The sequence below is a fragment of the Agelaius phoeniceus genome, chromosome 3 (assembly GCF_051311805.1).
Source record: "Agelaius phoeniceus isolate bAgePho1 chromosome 3, bAgePho1.hap1, whole genome shotgun sequence".
In the NCBI taxonomy this organism is placed as follows: Eukaryota; Metazoa; Chordata; class Aves; order Passeriformes; family Icteridae; genus Agelaius; species Agelaius phoeniceus.
The window spans coordinates 91436515-91463256 of NC_135267.1; the positions used below are offsets into that span (position 1 = coordinate 91436515).

General features: G+C 40.6%; 1 long non-coding RNA gene across 1 annotated transcript; it reads right to left on the bottom strand.

Annotated features, from left to right (window-relative positions):
* Nucleotides 1-5147: 5147 nt before the first annotated feature.
* Nucleotides 5148-25501, bottom strand: LOC143693736 (uncharacterized). Its single transcript, XR_013181678.1, has 4 exons — nucleotides 25441-25501; nucleotides 20748-20875; nucleotides 8898-9028; nucleotides 5148-8780 (listed from the first exon to the last, which is right to left on the bottom strand). It is a non-coding gene; the product is annotated as an uncharacterized LOC143693736 (long non-coding RNA).
* Nucleotides 25502-26742: the final 1241 nt, after the last annotated feature.

A 26742-nucleotide genomic window follows, 5' to 3' on the forward strand; every position in this document is an offset into this window, starting at 1 on the left:
ATTGGGGCAGCAAATTTCCCAGGGTTGTAAAAAGTACCTACATTATAATGTGGATCAAAGTATTTGCCATGTAAAATGAGAAACAGGCCGGCACAAAACTGACAGAATTAATTCACAGTATACACTTTTCCATCATAATAAATGCTGCTTCTGTGCACTGAGCCATCAATAATCTCAATTCTTTTTCCTGTAAGTACTATATTACTGGTTGGATCACTTTGTCCTTTCAGGGTGATTGTACTTTAATTTGCCTTGTGCTTTACACTTCCTCTGCAAGCTGCAGTTTAACAGATTTTTATGAAGATGCAACCACATGAAAAGAAAAGTATTGTTATGTCTTCATAGTAAAAGCTCTTGAGCCAAAGACCTTTAATCTCCTGTTGGCTACATAGGTTAAAATTCACAGTTTCTGTACTGCTTCAGAACATTGCTATGATATTTCTGTGTCACCATAAATAAATGTTCCTTTGTGGAAAATACTTAGTCAAGCTAATGATTACTTATTTTTTATTTAATCCTCACTGTCACTGTAGACCCTGAAATACATGATAAGGAAGTAGTAAAAATAACAACACCAGTGTCTATCCATAGTGCACTGAAAACAGCCCTTCAGATCCTGTGCAAACAGCCTGTGGAGAGAAGTAAAAAAAAAAAAAACCCTGTGCTCCATCCCTGCAAGGGGCTTTGAGAAACCTGGTCTAGTGGAAGGTGTCCCTGCACATGGCAGGGGCATTGGAACAAGTTGATATTTAAGGTCCCTTCCAGAAGAAATCATTCTGGTATTCTGTGATTTCTTGAAATGTAGCTTTAACTTGGCATGAGATACCTGCACAAGCCTGCACACAGGCTCACAAATCTCACTTTAAAGATAACAGCAGGCTGTGAGATACCACACCTGAATTACCTGTTGCTTTCATAGCTTGGCAACCATTTGTTATGACCACTTGTACAAGCTCCTGCTGATTCTTAGACTTGCCAGGAAGATCCCCTCTTCTGGATGAGAGAGACTGTCCTGTATAACACTCCTTTAAACAGCTGTGATTGACACCAGTTTTTGTCACTGCACAAACATTAAATGTAATTGATTACATGAATTCCATGTGTGCTTGCACCCAGCCCAGGGACCCAGAGATAAAAGGGTAACATTAATCCACCTGCATGGTTCCTGCCTTGGCATATGGAAAGGGCTGTCTGTAAAACAGGGACTACAACCTGGATTTCACCATACCTCTCACTATTAGTCAGACACCTCTTTCTCTCCCTTTTTGTATGAACTGCACCCAGAAAACTTGTTATCTTCAAAGAAAAATCAAGGACCTCACTTCCCTGCTCATGCAGCAAATTACTGAGCTAGTCTTGAGCCTCCTCCACATTTTTGTTATTGACTTTGTAGTTTGATCCTTATTGGCATCCAAATGTTCACTAAAGATGAACTTGAAACTTTTGTCTTGAAACTGGCAGAGCTGTTCCAATTTCTCCACTAGTTATGCAGAAAAAAATTCTCTGAGAGTTAAAGAGATGCTCAGATGCTTTTTTAGATGAACTCCCTCTCTTTTCTTGGTCATTTGCTTTAAATATATGGAGCAATACTCAAGGAGTGAATGAAAGAGAAGGAGGAAAACAGTTTGAAATTAATTAAGGCCTAAAGCCTAAAATCAAATTAGAGATGATTTTCTGGATATGGATTCTGTTCTGTCCCTCTCCAGACAGGATCCATTCTCCTGACAGCAATCCAGCAGCCATTGACATGGACTATCTGCTCCAGTGATATTCCCCCAGCTAACTCCCCCAGGCCACCCGCAGAGAAGAGTTAAAATCTGTGAGAATCTGAGCATTTTGGAAAGGTCCAAGGATCCTCACAGACTGGGTGAAGCCAGAGTCTCCTCTGCTGCAATGGCAATGGATTCTGAAGTTGCTGAGAGAAGGAAAGGATCGAAGTATTAATCTAGGCTACCCCAGGAGGAAAGAGACTAGATTGAGAAAATGCCAGTCCCACTCAAATTTTTAGATCACATTGAATGTCAGCATATTCATAGGATATGGGACACTTTTGCAGATGATATATATTGAAAGTGCTCTCCCTCGCTGAAGCTTGAAAAACGTGAGGGTAGGTGCTTCAAAACACAACATGCAAATGTGATAGCAAGTAGATCAAACCTAAAATAAGAAAGAAAAGAACAGGCAGTGTGAGTTTCTTTGAATCAGGTCTAAGCTGTAGGCTGCTTTACTGTTATCTGAATGGGATCAGATATTGTTGGTATAGCAATATGCAAACATCATATTATACATGCACACAGTCTCTTTTACCAGTTGGTGCTTTGCAGTATTACAAATCACCATCTCCCCTCTATGACCTTTCTTAAACAGTTAACAATTTAACTGAGGAATTCCTTGCACAGGGAATTTTTTACTAGATGAAAAAATAAAGAGGATTCATGCAGATGTTCATTCCCATGTTAAATAGAAGGGCACAACAGAGATGATACAGCTGAAACTCTCCTGTGGTACTGTGACCTTTCTTGAGGAATTAAATTATTTATTTTACAAAAATAAATCCAACTGTAAGTGTCCTGAGATATCTAGAAGTGAAGCAAACTACACCTTCTGACTTGAAAAGGTTAGAAATGAAAATCTGTCAATCAGTGCTATTATATAACAATATTAGAGCTGCTCTCTCTCTTTTTTTTTTTTTTTTTTTCTCTAATAAACCACTGGACAGCCAGCTAAAAGAGCTCTGAAGAAGGCACTTGGAAAAGTCACTTATAATCAATAGTGAAACCCAAAGTTAGGTGCAATCCTGTGGACAAGGGCTCCCTCTGTGCAAGAACACTCCCTGTCACAGGACAGCAACAGTGTGCCACAGTGAAAAGGGCCAGCAGTGGGAGGAAACACATAAAACAAATTAGCCCTCTCCCCTTTCCACCAGTAAATCCATCTGGTAACAGCTGTTACCTATCCAGTTTATACAATCTCTTCTCCAAAATCTTTGATGTCCAGAAGACTGGAAAATCTAATAGTGTCCTGGAAAACAGGATAACAAAAATATTGAGAAAGTAATAAAAAACACAAACAATTCTCTTACTGCAATACTTGGTGAGAGAGAAAGTTCTTCAGATTTGGTTAGTTCGCAAACTCTTTTATAAACCACTCATGAATGGTGGAGATTTACTATTCATGGCTGCAGAAATAAAATTTAAAGAAAGGACTTGCTTCTTTCAGCAATCTTGAGAACAACGACATATTTTCATTTGCTTTCCTAGGGACAAATACAAAATGAGAGCTTTGATGCTTCCTCTGGAAGCCTGCAGTTTACAGTCAAGGCACAGTTCGGTCCATTAGCCCAAGGACTTGCCTTGCCATTACATCAGCCATAGTGGAATGACACTTATGCAATGAAGGAGGTAATGAGTTAAAAAAATAAATGACAATATCTCTGGTTCTGCTAGATGGCCAAACTGGCCAGGAACCCCAAGGTCTGTGGTCAGGCACCAGAAGTGGAGCAGCCTGGCTGCTACCTGCCATGCCAGGACTCCCCAGCTGGAGAGGTGACATCCCCAGGGAGGCGCACCAAGTCCAACCCCGCTGGCAATGACATAACTGCTCTCTTTGGCTGCTGAAAGCATCTCTTTGGGATGTGCCACCCATGACATATGCCCCACAGCAGCTGAACGAGGAATGAGAGTCCTCTCGTGTCCCTTTTGCCCCAGACAAGGAGTTGCAGCGTTGCGCAAGGCTGCCCCACTTGGAGCATGCCAGCGGGATGTGGAGCGCTGCCACTGCTCTCGCTGGGTCCACTGGCTGCCCAGGGCTGTGCTCAGCCAAGGCTTGGCCAGTGGAGTGGGAAACAAATGGCAGCACCTTCTGGGAAACAGGGAGGGGGGCACTCTCCAGGCACCTGTTGAAACAAGATTATAAGATTTAGGTTGGGAATGCCAATGTCCTTTTCCTGCACGGATCCTGCCTGCACAGCTGCGGTACCTAGGGGAGTTTGCAAAACTTCTCACAGAGTGGATCACTCTGTCTGCTGTAAAATCAGAACAGTGCTCATACCAGATCAGATATGCAAAGTGAGAGAATATGAATTCTGAATATGAATGTTGAAGCTCTCCCTCTAGCACAATCTCATTCACCTACAGCTCCTGTGCACACAAATCTCCCCAAAAGGCACATCGGTTACACATCAGATAGTACCCTCAGAGCCTATTTTTTTTTTCTGTTTGGAGATTGCTCAGTGCAAACTCTCATTAGCTTATTTTTGTTTAAAATAATTGCAAAATGTCTCTCTGTTTTTGAGGGGGAGGAAGGTAGAAGGAGGTGGGGGGGGATGCCAATGTATTTTAGATTTTCAGTGAAAGAGCCCATCCAAAGTGCAAAATCTTTCAAAGACAGACTTACACACTCTGTGAAACTTAGTTGTGACTGCTCTCTGTAACTTGTACCACACTCTGCCTCCTTCACCCTCTGACACATAACAAGAAAACTGGATTCAAAATGAGATTGCACCATGGTGAATTCATTCCTTGAATTGCACCGTAAGTTTCAGCAATACACAGCGTGGGAACACGTCGATTAGCTCTCGCTTTGAAGAAATTGGATTTGCAAAGGTCAGCAGTGGCTCGGCCCATTTCTCAGCAGATCTTTGGCTTGCTTTTCATCCCGGGACTAGCAGGGAGGAGGTCAGAGAGGAATGACAAAAAGAGCTTTTTGAAGAGAGCCCAAAGAATCTGACTGTGCTCCCAGTGTGGAGATTTTTTTTGCTCAAAGCTAATAGAAAGGTAGATTTGAAAAAATTTATGGGAATAACTCTCTGGTTTTACTTTACATATTAAACAATTAATTGTTTTGGTATAAACTAAGAAAGGCTTTCCAATGTAACTTTTGGTCTGGCAAGAGCTGCCTGAAGCTAATCTGCAGAAAAGCCTGCTCGCCCTCCCCCATCCCTCCCACTTTTTGTGCAAAAGGGTTCAGCCAGCCTGGAAAAGAGGTAGAAAGAGGCAAAGCTCAGCTTCCAGTGGAAGTGTGAAATCCAAGAAGTATGTGCTCTGTATTTCTCCTCTGAAACATATTTCCCAGTTGTTTAGTTTGCTCCTGTGCCAGTGCACTGAGACAGAGGTAGCTTCATTACCCTTTTGAGCCAGAAAATTCACAAAATATTTTGGCTACTCTCTGCACCTTATTAACAGAAGCTGGACTTTCCTTCTGCTGCTGGCAGGGCAGGGTGCTGGGAGCGTGTGATCAAGGCATTTCAGCGGCTGTCACCAACATTCTCCTGAGGCTGGCAGTGAAGGATTCCTCCTGGATCCCGAATAGGGGTTTGCTGTGGCCACTTACATTGGAAAGCCACAAAAAAGGGAAGGAGACGGGGAGAAAAAAAAAGAAAGCAGGTCAGAAAGGAATCTAAAAACACTAGCAAGCCTGAGTTCCCTCACCTCTAAATATTAAACATTTCTTGCTGAAATACAGAACTCATAGACTGAAACATATCTCCTAGAAAACTGGGAATAATGGACTCATCTGCTTTGTTAGTGTATTTTCTTTGGCAGCTCACTTTCTCTGGCTTTAAAGCTTTGCAACGTGGGGAAAGAGTAGGCAGAATAGCTCCAGCTGCTGTTGCAGCTCTCCTCAAACTGTAAAACTTTGCTTTTCCCTAGTCTTCTAACAAGCAACACAGCAGCATTCTGACATAAAAATATAATTTAGAAAGTATCCAAACCATAGAAGGCCAAATCTTGATGCTCTGTTGGTTCCTATTAAATAGCCAGTACTAATCCAGGTGGATTTTTCTTGTTATTAACTGAGCAATACTGACCTTTGCCCTTGCTAATTTGACTCAGAAAATTCCCCACGAGTCTGTCCCAGGAATGCCCAGAGGTCTGGCTGCTGCAGAAGGTGCCAGCAGGAGCACAGCAGAAATACTGCTGGAGGAAGGGCATTTACAGCATGTGCAAAAGAGATGTAGGACAGAGTGTGTTAGGCAGATGAAAATTAAAAGGGTGTGGTTATTGTCCAACTGAAAGATGAGTGATGTTTCTGTGACCTAAGAGGAAGTAATAAATGCTGGGTTTAGCCTTCTAGTGAAGAAATGGCTTGTTCACCTGCTGCTTCACAGGCTGCATCAGACTTCCACCAAAATCTGATCACCACCACTACAGAGTGAGTCTATGGAGAGCTGGGTAACAACTCTGCCAAGGAGATTGTGCCAGTTCCCCTCACAAGTGCTGTCACAGATCCCACCAGACCCTGGAATTTCTCATTACCTCACATGCCAGCAAATCCTTAGAAGTGCCTTCACTTTCCAGCTACAGAGATAGAAGCAAGTAGGGGATCTGAATAAGGTTCTGCAGCTAAGGGGATCTCTCTTCAGATACAACACTTTGCTAAATATTAGATCCCATCTAGAGGTTTTGTTGGAGCATCCTTTCTAGGAATATAATTTTTAATCTGACAGATTTCCACAACATTTGACCTGTAGAAGATTGTGATTTATGGACACATACCTCATTTGCAAATTTTTATCTGAGTATTTCAGGTAAACATCCACCTAACCTGGAGAGCTTAGGCATTAGGACATGTATCTGGATTACCTGTGCACAGCTGTTCATGTTCAGCCATCAAATCCCAGATCCAGCTTCTTTTCTCTATTTAGCATAGTCTTGTCTCTGTTTTCATTTTAACACTCTTTTATGTGTGATGTTTCTATCAACACTTACTTCAATATCCTTCAGTGGAGAGAAGAGTCCCTGTCACACCTTTCACGTATGAATAAGCTTGGTAACTGAAAACACAATTACGAGGTTTAACTTTGCTTTTTGCAAAAACAAACCAAAGAAAGTCAGGAGGTTAAACAGCTACAGTTGAGGGTACCTTGCTGAGCTGCAATAAAAAAATAAAAGATCATTCTGAACACATATTTTTTATTAAAAGAGAATGAACATAAATTACAGCTGCTGACCATGTAGCCATTCTTTTTATGAGGTGTTTCCCTATACCCATATATGATTTCCACATATAAATTCCCTGTTGGATTGAAAACTCCTCACATGAAACTGCTGCTTTTCTTAATAAATTGTCCACAGAATCAGTATTTCATTTCGGATGTAAAAAGTTCATTAGGGGAAAAAAAGCATCCCCATGTCCTGGTGGAAAGCAATACCAGACACTATTCAAGCTAAAAAAAGATCTGCCTGCAGATTGTGTAGCATTTTTCCTCTGGTTTTCTATTTAATTATTTTCCATAATTTAATAAAATCCAATATAACATAGCATACTATAACAGTGCCTGCAGTAACAACCACTTAGTCCAGAGCAGAAAAAAGCAAATCTGTTCCATTGAGGATTTCAGCATTTTGAGTTTTGTTTCCTTTAAAACTTTTTTGAAGAAGGGCACCTAGCTCTGAAACAGTGTGAGCACAGAGACCCTGAACTCCTCTGCTCTGAAGGAGCTTGTTTTATGGATTGCCCTCAAACCATGCACTGTGGAAGCCTGGAAACTGCTCCAGGTCTGCCTACTGAGGGCTTCTCACCAGAGAAAATCACTTCAACCAGAATCAGATGTTCCATATGGGGTGCTCAGCTGTAAATCTGAGAAAGCACTAAAAGTACAAAATTGTAAAAAATGTCCCCAGAAAATCCACATTGATGGTTACCTTTGTTTCTCCATGCAGAAAAGAGGCAATGCTGAACTAACCCGGGTGGCCATGGATTCAGGGTCATCTGCTGCTGCTCTCACTCTGGAAGTACAGCTGTCTCCTCATGACACCAGGGAGCTCAGCAGAGACTGGGTGAAGAATGTGCTCCTAAGAGATTCCCCCTTCCCCAGAAAAAGGCTTGGTTTGACAAAGTGCTGGACGTGTGTCAGAACCTGACAGAAGGGGGACATTTTTAGCAACACTTCGCTGAACCAGTGTGCCAGAGTGTGGTCCCCAAAAGCACAGTTGCTTTCATTCCCATAATTTACTTTCATTTGTCTTTTTCAAAACCTTCCCTAATTAAGCTTAATTGCCATGCAGTCACACATTAGTGCAACATTCTGTCCACTTATGGACCACCCATAAAATCCTTCATAGCATTAATCCCGGAAAGTAGTAGACAGCTTGTTTTGTTTTGTTTTCTAATGTGCATAAGTGCCTATAATGCACAGCAATGGCTTTTTGGAACTGATACTTGACTGATTATCATGAAAAAGATTCTTAGTTTATGTCAGAAAATCAGAGAGGTCAGAAGGGTGTTTGTGTTTTGGGAAAAACAAGCCTTTATGATGATTTGGAGTCTAGGAACTCTGGTGCGGAACTCAGGCCTGGAAATTCCCACTTCTTTGTTATATTTAATTCCTTCTTAGGACAGTTATGAGTTAGACCATAACGATTTGGATACCTTTGGCTTTGGGAGCTGGTCAGGTTCTCTGCCTCACTTAAGTCTTCAGTGAATCTTCATCCCAAAAAGCAGTGATCTCATGCATCACATGCAAATTATCATTTTAAAATATGGACAAAGGGCTAGTCTGGAGGATGCTTCTAAATAGATTGTAGGAGCTGAAACCTAACAGAATGTTTAGAAATAGTAAAACAAGAACACACAATCACAGGGACGTCAGCTGAAATATTCTTGCAAGCAGCTGATTATTGAGAATTGTGGTATATCTGGGTGCAATAACTCCCATAATGTAGAAGTCAAGAAGATCCTTGAATTTCTAGGATGCTGAAGCAAAAGATGCAAGTACCAGGTACCTCAGAAAAGTGTTGGGTGGGCTGAAAATTCACATGACTAGAAGGACAACAAACCTATAAGACAAGAAAGAAGTAGTGTTAGAGAATAAATTCAAAACTTCTGTAGCAAAGAGACAACACCATAACTTATAGCAGAGAGATATAACATGAGGGAATTTCAGCCTCACTCACTTTGGTGAGAGACTCAGGGAGCTGGAGATCACACCATATGATTAAACTTCATTTACTATTTGCAGTGACATGGTTTCTGGGCACTGGACAATGCTAATATTTTTGCCACTGCTAGAAATACTTTTCTTCATCTAGAAATGGCAAAAAAGAAAGAGAAAGAGAAGAACAAAATTTAGGTCCAAGTAAACATTTCTAAATTTTTAGTAAATTATTCAGTTACATCTAGTACTTTACAAAGCTTTCAAGCTTTGTAGGATGTATACATTGGATAGGGAAAATGAAAGGAGAAATAACAGGAACTCTCTAACCAGCAAGGATTTGTTGCTCATGTAACTTATTAGCTAAGTTTGTCCAGTTTGTCCCACACACACACTACTGGAGATGCACATTTTGTGAGAAAAGTAGGGCTCTTACATTATGCCTGTCAGACAAAAGTACAATAAAGAATAGGAGATACATATATTATTGTCTGTGAGTCCAGAGGCAAGTTCTGATGATGATTTAATATTTTAATCTCAGGGAAAATAACTCCTTTCTGTCACACCTTATGAATTTCAAAACCAAGCAAAAATTCCCCCTACTTATAGCTTAATTGATTACTATAAAAATGAAAATATATAATTTTTATTGTTTAATAAAAACTAGAAAATTTCATGTGATGCAAAATTTCTTCAAAGTTTCTTTCTTACACACACACAAACTCTCCTTGTTATCTAAATTGATAAGATCTTTGTCCCTTATTTACTGCCCAGCCCTAGCATTGTCTGAGTGGCAACAGCACAAAACAAACACTCCTGGGTAAACTGAAGTGACAAGCAAGCACATAAAACAGAGGAAAGAAAATGAAAAGTGTGTACTTGCTCTGACAATTCTGCTGCAGGGTACTGAGGGTATCATAGTTGCATTGAGTTAGTCCTGCAATTAATCCATCATTACAGGAAAAATATAACAATTATTAAAGAGAAACCCCCAACCCAGAAATGCTGGGATAAATCCTGCAATCCTACTGACATCACCAGCATCACTGTCAAGGAGAAACTGGTGTTCTTTTGTTCTGTTGAGTAGGAGTCCTTTGTTAAATTTCAAATTCTCTTCCAAACATTAACATATCTAGATGACATAAATGTAGCAGTCCTGGACACCACCAAACAAGGGGGGCAGGCTGGTTTGATATGAGGCTTCTGCACTTCAGGTCCTCAGTGTCTGGGGTGCATCTTAATCCAAAGGGTATAAGCAGCAGGGATAGGATATGTGTGTTGTGGAATATGGTAATCTGGAATATCTTTGTGGGTATTTACTCAGGGAAAACATGGTGCCACCTCTGTGATTGCTTCTATGCATCTTTCTACTTGCTTTCCAAAATAAGCAAAATATCCAATCTCTAAAAATACTGACCACTAAAGAGTGCACAGTTCCTCAGGGAAATGAGGTTTCCACATAATTGTGTCATATGAATGTTTGCCTGTCATCTGCTTGCTCTTTCCCCCCAGTTTGAACTCCCTTTTACAGAAGGGCAGAGGTCTCAGTGAGTCAAGTTGTGACAAGTCCTGTGCAAGCTGGGGACAGCTGATGGCTGCACACACAGCAGTGCCACCCTGGCCATGGGCACAGAGCTCCCTGACAGGTGCTGCAGGCACAAAGGACGGGCAGGGCTGATGGTGGATGAGAGCTGGGAAGCAGACAGTGAGGCAGGAGAGACAGAAATCCATAGGAAATGATTCCTCTCTAGCTTGGCTGCCTGGGGGCCAACTTGTTACTGATTTATACAATGATTTTCCTCTCAGTTCTTGAGTTCTACTGAAAATTATTCTTCTCGCCAGTGGTGCTTTCCAGGAACAGGCTGAAATGCCTGCTTCAAAACTCCTGACAGTATCATTTATTTGCTGGACAAGAGGGCACAGCAAACAAGCTTTTTCTTATGTTTTGCTTTAACCTTGCTGATGCCTTTTCAGTGAACTATGAGCCAAATTCCTCATTTCACTGCTTTAACAAGTGTGTAGATACTGACGTCTCCAATCCCACTTTCCCAGGTCAAGGTCATGTTTCATTAGAGACCAACTGAACCTGCAGAACTCTATTTTCTCATAAATGCTGGTCTCACTGATCTTAGTGGGAGAGCATGTGTGAGCTGGGGGCTTGGTACCCACCTGTGTATGTACATACTTACATTCAATTCAGAGATGCAGCTATCCTGATGGTTATAATTCTGTCCAATAGAATGCAATCATAAATACAGAGCCTGTTCCTATAGACTCACATTGAATGTGGCTAATCAAATAAAGTCAGTACTCCTGAGAGTAACAGAAATCCAGAGACACCAACAAATCATGATTAAAAGTGCAGGAAGCCTCATTAGGGAATGATTGCAGCTTTCCTACTTTGTTTTGCCTAATAAATATTTAATTTCTGCTACAGGTAGAAATAAGAATAAGTTGAGGCTTAAAAAAAGCATTTGTCCTAATGAAAGTATTTTGCTTCCTAATAGTATTACCACCCAGTGAATAACAAAAGAACTCTGAGCTTCATTGATTTAAAGAAACCCCAGAACTATTCAGAAAACCAAATATGTATTTAGGGCACTAGGCAACAAACAGCAGCTACACCCTAGCATAGTAACACACATTCATGATTATATACAATGATACCATTCCATGGCTTCTCTGGATGAAATTAAGTTTGTATTTTCCACATCCAGTTCCTGTGATCTGAATACAGGCAAACCTAGAAATCTAGTCCAAACAAAAAGCAGCACCTTTTCACCTGGGAGAAAATAATAAATTCCTTCATCACTCAGCCACTGAGTTCATGGGGTAGTTTGGATATCCCTGGTGCAGACAGCAGGCAGGAGAAGGCTCCTCACTGCCCACCCTTGCACCCTCCCTGGCAGTCATGGAAGCCCACAACTCCCCCCTGCACTCTGCCACTGATGGCATCTAGGTAAGGGAAAAATTACTGACATGAATTGATTAACTGTCAATGCTTCCCTCAACATCTTTGGATTTATGCTGTGGCTGTGATGACAATCTTTGATTTAGAGCAATGGTGCCTCATGTTCAGTAACTGACATCCTGCATCATCTTTCCAAAACTTTGGAAAGATGATCTCAAAACTAAAGTTAGAGTTAGCTGCAATAGCAGAGAGAGGATTTCTGCCATTGCTTGCACTCAAGCAGCCAGGAAGAGTTGCACTCACTGAAGGCAAACCCTAGCTGATGCAGCTTCTGACACAACTCTGTGTTTCCTAAAAATCACAGAGATCAAGAGATCAAGAAATAATTCCTATCTTCTAATAAGAAGAAAAAAAATTGATGCTGCTGTAGTTTAGGAAAATATAAACTTTGATGACCTACTTCTGATTCTGTTTCAGAATTGCTGTAATGGTTTGCCTGCTCTCCTTATTGTAATGGTTTGTACCACTGCCCAGGAAAAATCTACTGCAGCAGTGTACTTCTTCATGATGAAAATTCCACATGAGTAACACTCAGGAATATTAGAACTAGCCTGTATGCATATGCACTTAGATTACAGATTTTAAAAACGAAAATAATTTAAAAAAATATCCCAGTAACTCTGTCTTGACCTTAATAAGCAGAGGAGTGTCACCAGTCTACAAGTGTATAACTTTCATATCTAAATATATATGTATCTCTGTATAAATATTCATCTGAAGAATTTTATCTGCTTCAAGAATGCAAAAAAAAAAAAACAAAACAAAAAAAACACCAAAAAAAACCCCCAAAAAACCCCACAACAATTCAAAGAGCCGTTCTTTGGCCTTTAGGTGGACTTCAACAGTTAAAAATAGCTCAGAATCTAGAACAACACCGCAACCCCCACAAAAACAAGTTATTCTTTGTGCTGAAGCCATTGCCCAACTTCCCAGCACTAACGCTGAGCCTCGCTGTGCTGCTAAGTACGGCAAAGGGCAGACGGAGCCGCGGCCGGGATCAGCTCCGAGGCTCCTGGAGCGGAACCAGAGCCGCGCTTCGGCCGCGTCGGGGCCTGTGCTGCCTGCCCGGGCAGCTCCGGGACAGAGCTGGGCTGCGCTCCCTGCCCTGGGCACAGCCGGGACAGAGCTGGGCTGCGCTCCCTGCTCAGGCAGCTCCGGGACAGAGCTGGGCTGAGCTTCCTGCCCTGGGCACAGCCGGGATCCGGCACTCCCTGCCCTGGGCGCAGCCGGGACAGAGCTGGGCTGAGCTCCCTGCCCTGGGCACAGCCGGGACAGAGCTGGGCTGAGCTCCCTGCTCAGGCAGCTCCGGGAACAGAGCTGGGCTGAGCTTCCTGCCCTGGGCACAGCCGGGATCCGGCGCTCCCTGCCCTGGGCACAGCCGGGACAGAGCTGGGCCCGGCCAGTCCTGCGGGGCAAACCGCAGCCGCTGCGCTCTGTGATTTCACTCGGGGGAAGCCAGAGTTCCAGGAACAGCAGGCTCTGTTTTGGGAAGGGACAGACCCTCCGGACCCACAGAGCACTGTGGGAACAGTTCTGGCGCTTTTATTCCCACTGAGCAGGCCTGTTCCCCCAAGCAGACCCAAACACTTCCATGAACTCTGTATAAATAAGGTTATAAAGCTACTAATGTTCTTTAACTATGAAGAGATAATACTAACCATGAAACCTGAGCGGCCTTTTCTTGTCTCCTGCACATATGAAAGATGGCATTAAAAGAGATTAGTTTAAACCACTTGCAATTTCCTTTATGCAATAAAAGATTTTCTTTGCTTGGAATTTTCCTATTTATGGTGTGTATTTGGACTCAGTATAGCATAATACTTTCCTCAGTATCCCTGCTTTTAATGATGCTCACAGCATTTGAGCCATTCATCAAATTTGACAACTGAAACAGCTAGGAGTTAATGGGAGCATGAGCAGTTTGACAAACACAGTCTATTTGACAAGGCTGAGGTCAGGACTAAAAGAACTGCTCTTGGTTAAATAAATAGAAAAGCAACAAAGTAAAGCAAAATCTCTGCAGCCATTTATCAACTTTAAAAGCCTTTTGTTATAAGAAACACTAAGTGAAACTGCACACAGAGATGGGAATTAAAAGGGGTTGGAAGAATTCAGCTGGCTTCTTTTTTAGGTGAAATTAAAAAGCTCAGTTAAAACTGAGGGATTATGTCCATAAAACTGACACACAGCTACATAATACCTAAACCTTCACTTTAGAGCTGTCTGCTTCTGAACTGACTCACTATTTTAAAGAACCCAGGCTTTTCCTAGCTAACAGATTGATTTGGCACTGAAAGTAGAGCAGTGTCACAAGAGATGACTTTGCTGACATCTGCAGAGCTGGAGAGCTCAAGGGCACAGCTGAGACTCCATCCATCCATTGCTGCTTCCATAAGGAATTTACCTGAGAGCAACCTGTGCAAGGGCCCTTGTAGAGAGCCTGCAAAGTAACAGAGCTTTGCATTTAGGCACAATATTGCCTGTAGGAAATTCCTGGATGTCAAATGACTTCTGGAAGCTAATAATTAGTGCAGCCTCTAACTTCCTGGCTTTGCTTGGTTCATGGAATTTTTCATTTTTTTTATTTTTTCACTTGGGGAGATTAGTTTGGGCTCATCTGGTTTTTGCTCTATCCAAGACTCCAGAGGTTCTAGGAAGGATAGAAACACTGAATCTGTTCTTGTACTTCCTGATTAAAGAGGCTTTCAGAGCATTGCAGCACACTTAGAGAATAAAGGATAATTTCTCTAATTCAATTTTTTTTGTTTTTGAATGAAGTTCACATTGGCAAGCAAAATCAAATCCTTACTGTTGTGGGTTTGGTCTTCCATTCTATGTACCAAAGGTGGTCTCCAGCCATTAAAGTGTTGACTTCAATGAGAACAAGACTGACTTTCCTGTGATTCATCTCTCATGCTCTTTAAATTTGGGAATGCTATTATTCTCATGACCAGATAAGACAATACAAATTTAAGCACAGAGAAATTCTTAGATAATATAGCTGTGCAGAATATTTTCTGATCATTTTCCTACCATCATGTTATGTAATAATTTCTATCATTGCCCAGAAACCAACATTACCATTAGGGAATTTCCATCAGAAATAAGTAATTCAGCAAAATTCAGTACACTTTTGCAGTCCTAAAAGTTTCAGGAAAAGTCTTTATGGCTTGGGGCTGGATCTGTTACCAGATGAAAAAATACCTTTTCTTCAGAAGCTTTTCTACCTTTTCTATTGCTTTCATGCTTTTATGACTATTGGCACTTTAGAGATAATAAAGAAAAAAGGCAGGTATTGAGTCATAAAGACAGCAGAATGACTATAAATAGTTATAAAATTAACAGATTAATTTTGTGCATCTTGTTTCTTTAATAACTTTTCTTTTTTTCTTTCATAAAGCAATTTGTACATCTACATGATATACATAACTCCTATTGCTCTTGGAAAATAATGAAAGACTTCTTTTCCTGGAAGTGATTGATTATAGTCTGGATAAATGAAATAATTTTCCCTCCTCTCTTCTCATTATGCTTTGAGCAAAACACCCATTACAGGAGTACTGTGCAGGCATTTGGAGCTAGGAAATGCATTCCATTTAGCCTGTCAAACACAGTTTAATTCCTGTTGCAACTCTGCCTCTTTTCCAAACCTCCTTTTCAAGACTACTCTAATATAACCTAATTTTGACAGAGCATTCTGGACTCTGGGCAGCTCTGACTCTTGAGCTCTTTTCCATCTGGAATGTTTTTTTCATTTGCTTAATACCAGAGCTTTCTGGTTTGTTTGGTTTAGTTGTTTTGTAATATACAACCTACAGTCATCTTATAAAATAATTTATAGCACTCATTTGGCCTCCTTTTTGGAACTTTCTGTTTGGGAAAGAAAATCAAAAATAATCAAAGCAAACTCAACCCTAGTTTTCCTTTTAATAAAAATGTTTTTACCCAAAATACTGGTGTGGATGTCTGAAGATTGAACTCTCCTTTCCAATGTCAACAACACAAATGTTTTTTCTAATGGACATAATTGTTACTTTGTGTCATGGCTGCATTGTATTTGGGGGGAGGGGGTCTTTTTCTGTGTTGAAAGCCATAAAAATATAATAAAAATGTTCAGTGGGACAAAAATTAAGTGATAGGATTTTATCTTATCTTCAGTAAAGTGGAATACTGGAACAGACCAAAAGAAATGTAACCTTATTCTTAAGATGGAACTTCATGGGTTCATGTAGAATATACAGAAATTGCATTATTAACATATTTTTTTACTGATGTAATAACATAATAGTGAGGTTTGGATTCAAAGATTCAATAGATGTTTTACAGTTTCATATCTCTCGTAAATGTTTTGTGGATGGAATTATTTCTCATTGCTATACAAAGAAAATACCATTTCACAAAGGTGGGTTTGTTATCTACTTGAATATTGGTAAGCTTTCTTTGTTTTTGTGATCTGTCTTCAGCATTGTGCTTAAGGAAATCAACCCTATTCATGTTTTGCCCTCTTTTCTTAACCAAATGGAGTTGGTACTGAGAGATTTTCACTGCAACAATAAAAGTCTCCTCTTTAGACTAGTCCTGGAGAAGTGGAGGCTAAGCGGATCAAGAATCTATTTTCACTTTACAACATTACTGCAAGCAAGTAATAATAATAAAAATAATGTCAGCAAAGTCATCATTAGAGATGGTGGTGGTTCTCCATAGCTGGTATATGAGAAAAACCCCTGGATAAAAAGCAGCTTGCACAAATCATGAAGAGTAAGGGAGACAGAAGGACAGAGCAGTTTAGGAGAGTCCTGCTCTGACCAACCCCAGGGTAACACTGTCAGACCCTTAATTTGTCCCCAGATCAAGAACTAAGAAAATATACAAGATATAAAATATAAAGTGCATCTTTCTGGTTTTGAGGAAGCACTATCTCAATTTTTCTTGTATTTTACTTTAAGAATAGTAATCCAGTACACATCAAACACACTGTTTGCTACCTCTATAATTTAGTGCATTACTAGAAAATACTACTTTTGTGCCAGATCAGGTTATGTTGAGTAATAAATCTTTTTTTTAAGATATGTGTCTGTAAATGCACTTTTTCAGTGAGAGAAACCATAAAGGAAATTTCCTGGACTGTTACTGATCTCCTAACAACTACTCAAAGTGCTACATTAGAAGCTTTTACTGTTCATGCTGCACAGGCCACAGAGCTGTGCTCAAGTCAGGCATCTCCCTTGTCAATCTTGCTGCTATTTATTGTTATTAAAGTCCAGCAATGTGCTGGGTCTTGTCACACTGCCAACAGTGGCAGCCCTTTCCCACATTTAAGAAGCCTTCGGAGTTTCAATTTTACTAAAACTTTTAAGTCACACAGAGCAGGTAACGACAGACTAGGTAAAATTTTTGAACTTGGGGTGTGGAAACAAAGTGAGGAAATAAAAAGACACAATTTAATAGAAGAAAAGAAAGGGCAAATTCTTTCTTTTTTGGATTTCATTTACCTTTTTTTTTTTCCTTTGAGTTTTTTGGTGTTATTCCCTGCAGGACAAGCCATAGAGTAGGATTTTACTCAAGAGGAACAGAATAGTATCCACTGCTTGCTATTGCCCCTCACTGTCTCTAGGCAGCATGGATGGACTGACTCTTCAAATGGGATGTGAATATATCCCAATATATCACAAATGGGATGTGAATATAAGTGAGAGGGACTGCACACACATGGTTTCTCTGAAATTGTCACAGAGATGAAATTCTTCTGAGTAGGTGAGGATATATGATTGCAGATACCTTTAAAGCTGCAAGCAAATAAATGGAGACCTTTCCTGGTCAAACTGTCTTTCAGCCCAGTTTACCTGGTTTCTATGGCAAGTCATACTATGACCTCTTCTTTTTCATCAAAACATGATTGGGTGGGGGTATCATTATTTGACTCATTTAGGTATTGACAATATATCAGTATTGTCCACAGAAAATGAAATTATTGTTAAAGATTTAAATGATGGGATGATGTTTAAAGTGCTTTTTTTATGACAGCAGCCAGAGAGAGCTTCTTTCTCAGAACTATGCTACATAGTCGCAAGAAATTATTTGCTTTAACCTCAAAATATTTTGTAGCTTGAAATTTTCAGCCAGACTGCTGTAATTTTATAACTTAATTATGGTTGCCTTCTTAGAATAAGAAACATTTATTAAATGAGTTAGACATTGATCTAGATTCATTTAATGTAAAAATTTACATAGAAATTAGTGATTTGAGATGGTAATCACTTCCCCCCTCCTTAATCTATTCTGTTAGGTCAATTAATGTGGTCTTTAGAGACTACTTGCCCTTTGAGCCAGCTCTGAGAAAGACCAGAGCAAAACCAGGCTGCAGTAAAAGACATTCTGCAAGGATGCTGGCACTTGGGTCATGTGTTAGAGCTCTGAAACCTTTCTTAATGTACTGCAGATGTTACTAAGATTTGAGCCTTTTTAGCTGTGTTTTCATTTACTGTTTAGGTGGTCACTGTGTTACAGTGTTGCCAAGAGAGCTTTTGAATCAGCTTAATATAAGAATTAATTACATTCATTTGTTCAGAAGTAACAGAAAAGACTTAAGGGTCAAAATATCAACTGAGGGCAAAATATCCTGAATTCAGTAGGCTAAACCAACAGACAGGACACAGTTCATCCCCTTAGCAAACAGTTTTTATTTGTGTGCAAAATTGTCACTGCTGGTTAACCTACTGAGGTGTTTGGCTGGAAGAGAACTGTTACACCTGGAGTCACCAGAGTCAGTCACAAAACAGATGTTCCAGAGAGACTGAAAAATAGTATTAAGTAGAGACCCATAAAAGCTTCCTTGTCCTTGTACCCAAACCTTTCCCGTCAGAGAAAACCGTGCTTACTGTATTTCTACTGATATTTGTATTTTTTAAATTCAGTTCTCAGCCTTCACAGCTGTTGTCTTTAGGAGGAGTAGGGAACTGAATCCTTTTGTGCACGAAAGGCAAAAAACCCTGGGACAAAGATTTTACCAAACACTGCTTCTCCTTGGAGTGTTAGATGGAAGTGTGACTTTTTGGAAGTGTGACAGGCATTTTGCCTGTAGCTGCAAACACAGCTAAGAAATCTTATATTGAGTTCAATGGAACTTTTCCTTATTTTACACACCAGGGCACTGCTGATGTTCAAACTACTGTCACTGTTCTTTTGTGCTGCCAAGCAGTCCCCAGAGGTTTTGTGTACTAAATCAGGCTCATTTGAGAGGAATTAATTCAAACACCAATAACCTGAGCAAACATTGGAGGAAGCTGAAGGAGCATTAGAAAACATCCAGGAAAAAAAAAAAAAAAAGAAAAAGGCTGCTGAAAATTTATTGTCCCTAGTTCTGTTAATAAAATAGGCTACTGAGCTCATTCTTCTGATTATTTTTTCTTACAAGGGAGAGGGGTGGTTGGAAGGAGAAAGTGACTCTAATCCAGAGGAATATCCTAGTGAACAACTCCAAAGCATCTGATTTTAGTATTAATAGGGATATCCTTCAGAGAATGACACAAATGTAAAACCTGGGGCCTGCTGCACCAAAAACTCTGGCTATAACTTCATCCAATTAAAAAGTAACATTTTACCTACAACCCAACTCTGGTTTTGTGTAAAGGACTGTACAAGCTGCAAAGAAAGGAGGAAGTCAAGTAATTATATTGTAATAGAAGCACAGTACAGTTCAAACCAATGACAAATGCAAAATTATTCTTATATTTGCCTGTTCAATCAGAAATTCAGAAATAAATCTGTATTTACAAAGAAATTAGTGACAATCCAAACGTGCATACGTGTATTCCTTTGAGAGAGACTGTGTGTATTATGCACACAGGCCATAAAAATATTCTACAAACCATTTGCAATCGAGCCCTCAATCTCCTGCCACATATGAAAGTCAGATCAGTGTTAACTCAATGGTCAAAACTGTGTTGGGAGAGCAAATATCAGTTTTTCTTATAACATTTATCTGCCTTGGTCATGAAAGATCACCCAAGTACTAGAGCTGAAAGAAATACTAGTACAAGAATGTTTTATGCCAAATCTCAAAGCACTAGCACAAAAGAGTGTAATTTATCAGATGCAAAGGAAAACACTATCTGACAGTGCTACAAAAGTACTACTATTCATTACATATCTAAAGGCTACTGATCAATAGAGAGCACTATGCTCTTTCATTCAATAGGTTCAAGCTTAACTGATTTTCATGGCTTCTTGAGTGCTTTTATGACTAACAAGGCATGATCCACATAGTGCTTTGTCACCCATTTGCAAATAATCTAATAAAGTGACAGTAATAAATCACAAGTATCATTAATAAACCACCATCAAACAAAGCAGCACACTGAAAACAATGTGGAAAATGCACAGATAATTCTCCAACTACTTTGGGGAGTAAACAGGCTAAACACACAGTACTACTTCAGAGCTGTGAGTTCAATTCATAGTAAACATATACATCTGAGCTGTTAGAGATTTCCTATTGCAGTTGGCAAATATTGCTTCTATGTTTCCTCAGGACAGGTTCATATGGAGCAAAAAGAAGAGAAAAGGAAAAAAGAGATGAGAGAAAACAAAATCAAATTGAGTAAACCAATGCTTGGAACACAAGGATATAATCAGCTTGGTGATGCTTGTATGCTGTTAAAATAACATTTTATGCCTGTTTACTTTATAATTTTGTACCTCATAAATACCTACAGTAGCTAAAACTGTCAGTGGTGCCACTTCAAAGGGCAGTGGTCCTAGGAACAAGATCTTTGAGGTTTGGCCTAGCCACAGTGTGGTTAAAGTTATGACAATGTTTCTTTAAATCTAAAATCTAGCTGCCATAAATCCATGAAAAGCACACATACCTTCAAATATGGAATTCAGGATTCATTTACTTACCCTTCAGGTGTGGATTTAATGAAAGCTGGGCATTTAACATGGTAACAAGCTTCTACAGACTTCACAGAAAAATCCAGCTCCAAGGTACATAGAACAGCAGCAAAGCAGTCATTTTGACTCCATCATCTCTACAAAAAATTCATACAAAAAGCAAGTATTTACTTGAAGTGGAATCCTAGAAAAAAACTTGCAGCTGTCACACAAGTTATGGTTGAGGTGAACTCTAGACCTTAATAGCACTTTCCTCTATAGTGAATAGAAAGTCAAATTACTTAGCTTTGGATCATCCTGAATGAAAAACTAAAAAAATTGTTTCTTTTGCTTTTAGTTCCCAAATTTAGCAGAGAAGTGTTACAATTACAAGGGGAAGTCAGCTTCCCTGGAATTTTTGCTCTGACCAAAATTTTTTGTAAATACCACAAGAAAGCTTTTGCCTGTGTTATTTTCAAATCAGTATTTTAAGGCTTTCCTTCTTCTGATAAAAGGATGAATTCTTGAACATCAATGTAAATCAAATTCCAAATAAAATCTTTAGGTGCTTTTCAACCACTTCTCTGGTGATCCTTGAGCAAATAAATGTTTGTGTCAGTGGCATGAGGTAAAATACGTGATTAGAGCCAATACTAAAACCATCTTTCCTCTCAGCCTCAGAAACAAACTTTGATTCAATACCAATAGCCATGGAAAAGAAATAAATTTGGTGGTGGCTAATAGCAGAGTGAATAAGGGTTTTCTCTCTGAGGACCAGAGGACTAAACCTTGGTTTATTACAGCAAAGGGGACAGGTATTACAGATGATTATTTACAGGCCAAACTCCCAGACTCCAAGGTAAACCATTCCCTTTTCATCTATTTTGGAAAAATACACATCCTAAATAAATACTTAGTTCTTCTCTTTTAAGGAGGAGGAAAACTGGTGAGGCAGAAGTGAGGAGGAGCTGAGAGTGGTAAGGAAACCACTGAACTGGAGGGAGGGGAGCTCCCAGCAAGCCCTTTTGGCACCTTGACAAGCCCAGCTCCTCTCTGTAGCAGCCTGAAACAGAACTGATGTCCCCAGCAGCTACCACATCCCAGTGTCCACATCTGGGAGTTTTAAATGGGTTCCTGGGGAGCTCTCTTTAGAATACCAACACTGAGACAGCAGTGGGACAGGGGCTTATCCCTCCCAGGAAAATGCTGCGGCATGTGGGGCCACAGCAGCAGTTCCCACAGCCATGAACTGGACCTCAGTATCTCTGCATGGATTTAAGGAAAGCAAAACACTCTTGCCCAGTTTAGTGCTTCTGGATACTTTGCATTTTACCAAAGGAAATTACTGGTCAAAATTCTTGAGAAAAAATTTATTGATATGAAAATAAAACAAAAAAACAAACAAACACCCCCCCCCCCCATTTATTAAAGAAAAAATGAAGAAAAAAAAGGAGGCCCTAAGGAATTTATTGTTAACAAAACAAACCTGAAGCTTAAAGTCAGTGTCACCATCACACCTCTTATTCAGCATGTGACTTTGTTATTTTCTTATTCAGAGGTCACTGCTTACTTTAAATGTGACTTCAGCTTTTGGGCAGAGATGGCCCTGGGGGCCAGATACTCAGCTGAGTAACAGACAGATAGAAATGGATATTTAAAAATTGCTAAAATGTCTAAAAACATTTAGTGAAGAGTAAGGTTGCCTGCTGACATTGGACCTGCACATACTTCCTATACAATTATTTGTTTTAAAAGAGCGTCCTTCCTTAGTTTCATTCACTTAAGCCATGGAATTACTGCTTTTTTTAATGCTTATTCCTGTATCCTCAAATGCTTATTCCTATATCCTCAAATTACTGCTTTTTTGATGCTTATTCCTATATCCTCGAATGAGTTGAGTCCCCTAAATCTTAGGTCTTTTCTTCTCAGAATGAGCTTTTGATTACAGTTACAGTCATCTCTCCTTTCTCCTACTTTTCTTCTTTTTCCTTCCCTTTCCCTTTAACAGAAGGTTAAAAGAGATTATGTCTCGGCAATTCCCACTCCAAGACAGCAACAACACCCATTTAAGACTCCCATCTTCCCAATATCTACCAGCCGGGCCTAAAGTATACAAAGGAACTAACTTATTCCTCCTGTGCAGAAGACAAGACAGGAACGAGAGCTAATTTAAGCAGCCCCATCTCCTTTCCCTGCCCGAGTTTCACCACGGGGCTTTGATATTTCCGCCAGGACTCTCGCTCCCGGCACCCCTCGAAGCCGATGCCGATGGCGAGCAGGGCTGCGGCCGGAGAGGGCAGAGGCCCAGCTCGGCCCATGCTCGCCCTCTCTGATCCCCAGGCTCCGGCGTGCTGCCAGCTTGCTCCGGGCTGACACTCGCCCCTTTCGGGGGCCCACACAAGGCTCCCCGTGCTGCTGAGCCCCGGGAATGCCGGGGGGCTCGGAGGGGCAGCGTTTGCAGCGGCCGAGGCCTGACCCGCCCGCCCCGGGACTCGGGGCCGGCTCTGGCTCCAATTAAGGCAGCGTGGAGGGGGATCCGACACGGGTTAGGGCAGGGTCTGCCGGACCCACGCTCCTGTGGCTATGCTGGAAATGAATTCCCACATATGTGCTGCAGATGGGCCGCGGCCCCTTTTCCAGGCTGCAGCCTGCAAATAAGCTTAGTAGCAGCTGGGAAGGGGAACCAGCAGAGCCTCGTGTGCTTTAAAGGGTTCTGTGTTTCTGCATGTGGGAGTATCCCCTCCCCTCTCTAACCCGTACAAAGCCTTCTATAAAGTCCCATAAACAAAGCTGTGGATATAATTTTGAATGAGAAACTTGCCACCAGGGAAAACGGTGGTCAGGAAAACACAACATACCTTTTTCTCAAAGAGGGTCTTTTGGTGTGTTTTCATAGATTAAAACCAGATTTGGTTGGTTTGAGCAAGCAGGCAAACTTCTGACCTTTTTTCACATAATAAACCATCCCTCTCCACCCAGCTCTGGTACCTAACCTGTCCTAAAATAGCCAAGTGCAGCATGGAGCCTGGAGGGAAGCCAGCCCCATCACCAGGTGCAGATGTTTGTCACCACAGCACGGGCATGGCCATCTCTGAGCCCTTGTGCCCTGCTCTGGATCCAATAAAGCAGCTGAATGTGTGATCAGCTTTGTGTTTTCAGGAACTGGTGCTCAACAAGACCCAAAATCAAACTTTTACAGGAATGCTTCTCTGGATCAGTCCCATAGTGCTCAGTACTTGCTGGTTTGGGATGCCAGTGTGCGCCAGAAAGGGTTGTGGCTATGAGACCAGGGAGTTTAAAGCAGAGCATGATTTTTACAGCTCCACATGGCATTCAAAGTTAGGGGAATCTGCATGATTATATTAAATTTAGCCAAGCAAAATCAAGTTGAAGAAAACTTCATATTTCCAAATCTCCTTTCCATATTTCCTCCTGGGTGCTTTTCTTCTTGGTTAAATAAATGCAATGAGATAAATATATTGACTTATTTGCAGAGACTTCTGCGCTCAGCAACCTTTGAACCTGGAGTTAAATAGATAATGCCAAAAAGGAGGTACCTGAATTATTTGAAAAGTCATTTTTAGGCAAAGCGTAGCAGGGTCTCTAACAAAATGTGAGCAGCCAGGTATGTCCCTGCACAGCTCTGCAGATGTGGGCAGGTAGGGAGAGAAGACAGGGTCTGGGGTGTTTGCACTGCCAGCCCTTCTGGGAGTGACCACTTTTTCCTCCTTAATGCCTTCAATTCCTGGCAACAGTGAGCACATGGGGAGATTTTAGGTGATGTGTACCTGGTTGCCAAGCAGACCACTCTTCAGTTTCTTATTCAAGAGGGTAGACAAATTCAAAAGCATCATCTCTCTACTGTTCTAGAGTAATGTAACAAACTTAACTTCAACTTCTTTCTTCTTTTTTTTTTTCAAGATGTAAATGTAGCAAAGAGGTTACTGATAGAAATGTTGAGACAGTTTTAAAGACAGAATCCATTTGTTGTCTAGATTTTCTCATAAAAAATGACTGTAAATTTGAGCTATTTAAGCAAGCATCAGTAATAGTCTCCCTGATGATTATGTGACTGCTGGAAAAATCACATTATTAATTCTGGATATTTTCTCTTTTAGCATTAAATTAGGAAGACAAAAAAATATTTAATTTTACAGCTTCTCTCAGTGGTTTATAAAATAAGAGTAGACCAAAATTGATAATCTGACTTTTTTTTTTGGTACTTTGGAAAGTTGAAGAAAGAAAAGAACAGGAAAGGTTGATACAAAAAAAACCTCCCCCTCCCAAATCAAACACAGAGAAAAGCAACAAGAAAAACAAAACATATTAAGGTAGTAGAGAATCTAGGGCCAGGAAGTCATCTCTGACCCACAGAATTTTTTGTTTTTTCTTCTTTCCCTAATTTTAAAACCCATTTGGGGTTTTCTAAGTATGTGGGCCAGTGTCTGTAAGGATGCCAGTGAAACAGAAAAAGGACTGAGGAACAGGCTGTTTTGAAGCCATAACTGCTCAGCTGTTTTCTGTTTGCTTTGGCTGTCAGAGCTGTGGTAGGTGTTTCCCATTCTGGTCTTCACACCTCTATTATGTTTGGATTGCATGGCAGAAATATTTCAGATGCTGTGGATGGAGGTTTCCTCTTGGCTCCAGGAAGAAGAGGTTCCAGTGTCCTCTGGATTTCCCCTGTGCTGATCAGGAGAATTCACGTACCATTACCAGGGCTTACCTTTGATACTGGTGTTGGTGCTTCCATTGGCTGCTCTAGCCTGGAGCAGGGACCTGTGAGCCTACAAAATTAAAAAAAAAAATTAAAAAATTAAAGAAAGAGACGCTCAAATTTGATGGATGATAAAAACATCTTTTCATTTAAACCCATAAAAACTAACCTTCTTCTGGCTACTGCCCTGTGGAAGTCAAAGGTAACTAAGGCTCAGCAAAACCTGTCAGGATTTGTTCCTGGTGGCTCCACTCCAGGGTAAGAGTGTTACTGTTACACATTTCAGCACAAAATTTGCTCACCAGCTCATGCTCATTAAAGAGCTTGCAGTTCACATTATAAAATATTACTTATTAAAACTGCCTACAGAAAACACTTGGCAGCAGTGACCACACCAGCAATTCTGGACCTCTGTCATGAAAATATGAGCTTTAAAAGGGAGGGGAAAGAGTCCATTTTCCAGTGGCTTCCCACATCTGATAGCTTGCTGTCTGGTTCACCCTGACACACCTGGTCACCACAGAGATGGGTCTCCCCAGCAAAGCCAGAGTATTGGGTATTAGGGTTGTTTGTAACCCTATGCAGCCCTACAAAGCGGCCCAACAACCCCAGCTGGCCTTTTTTTTTTTTTTTTTCCCTGTAAAACACACCACAGTAAGGGTAAACACTGCAAGTGCTGGAAGCAGAGGTTAGAGTTCAGAACAATTTAGGGATGTCACAGCCACACTGTGCCTGCCATGCTTGATGGGGAGCTCCTCAGGAGAGGCTGCTGCTGGCATCTGCATTTCACTCTCAAACACGCATCACGTGTTTTAAACATTCTCTTTTGGCCCGCATTATCCTCGTCCTGCCTAAAACAGCTTCAAGAGTGTTCTAAAAATCAGAGGAAAAAAGGCATCGCCCCTCTAAATCTCCATGCTGTAGCCCTAACTGGCCTGACTGCCCTGCATCAGCTTCCCTCTGATAAAAGGTAGCACACATCTTCATTAAATACAACTCTTCCTTTTCTCTTTTTTCCTTCCGTTATTTTCCTATTTCCTGTCTAGCTCTCCTTCCATTTTATGTTATTATTTTATTTTATATTCTTTTATTTTCTCTTTAATTTCTGCCTGAGATTATTTTTCAATCTTTCTCTTTGTTACTACCTTTTCTCACAACCTTCTCTTTATTGCTACTACATTTTACTTGCATATCAACTCTCTCACCATGGCCTCTTTCAATTTACCTTTCTATCATTCCTTTTTTTTCTCTCTTACTCTTTAAATGACCCTGTCTCTTTCCCACTTTTCTATTTTCCATTTCTGTTTCCAG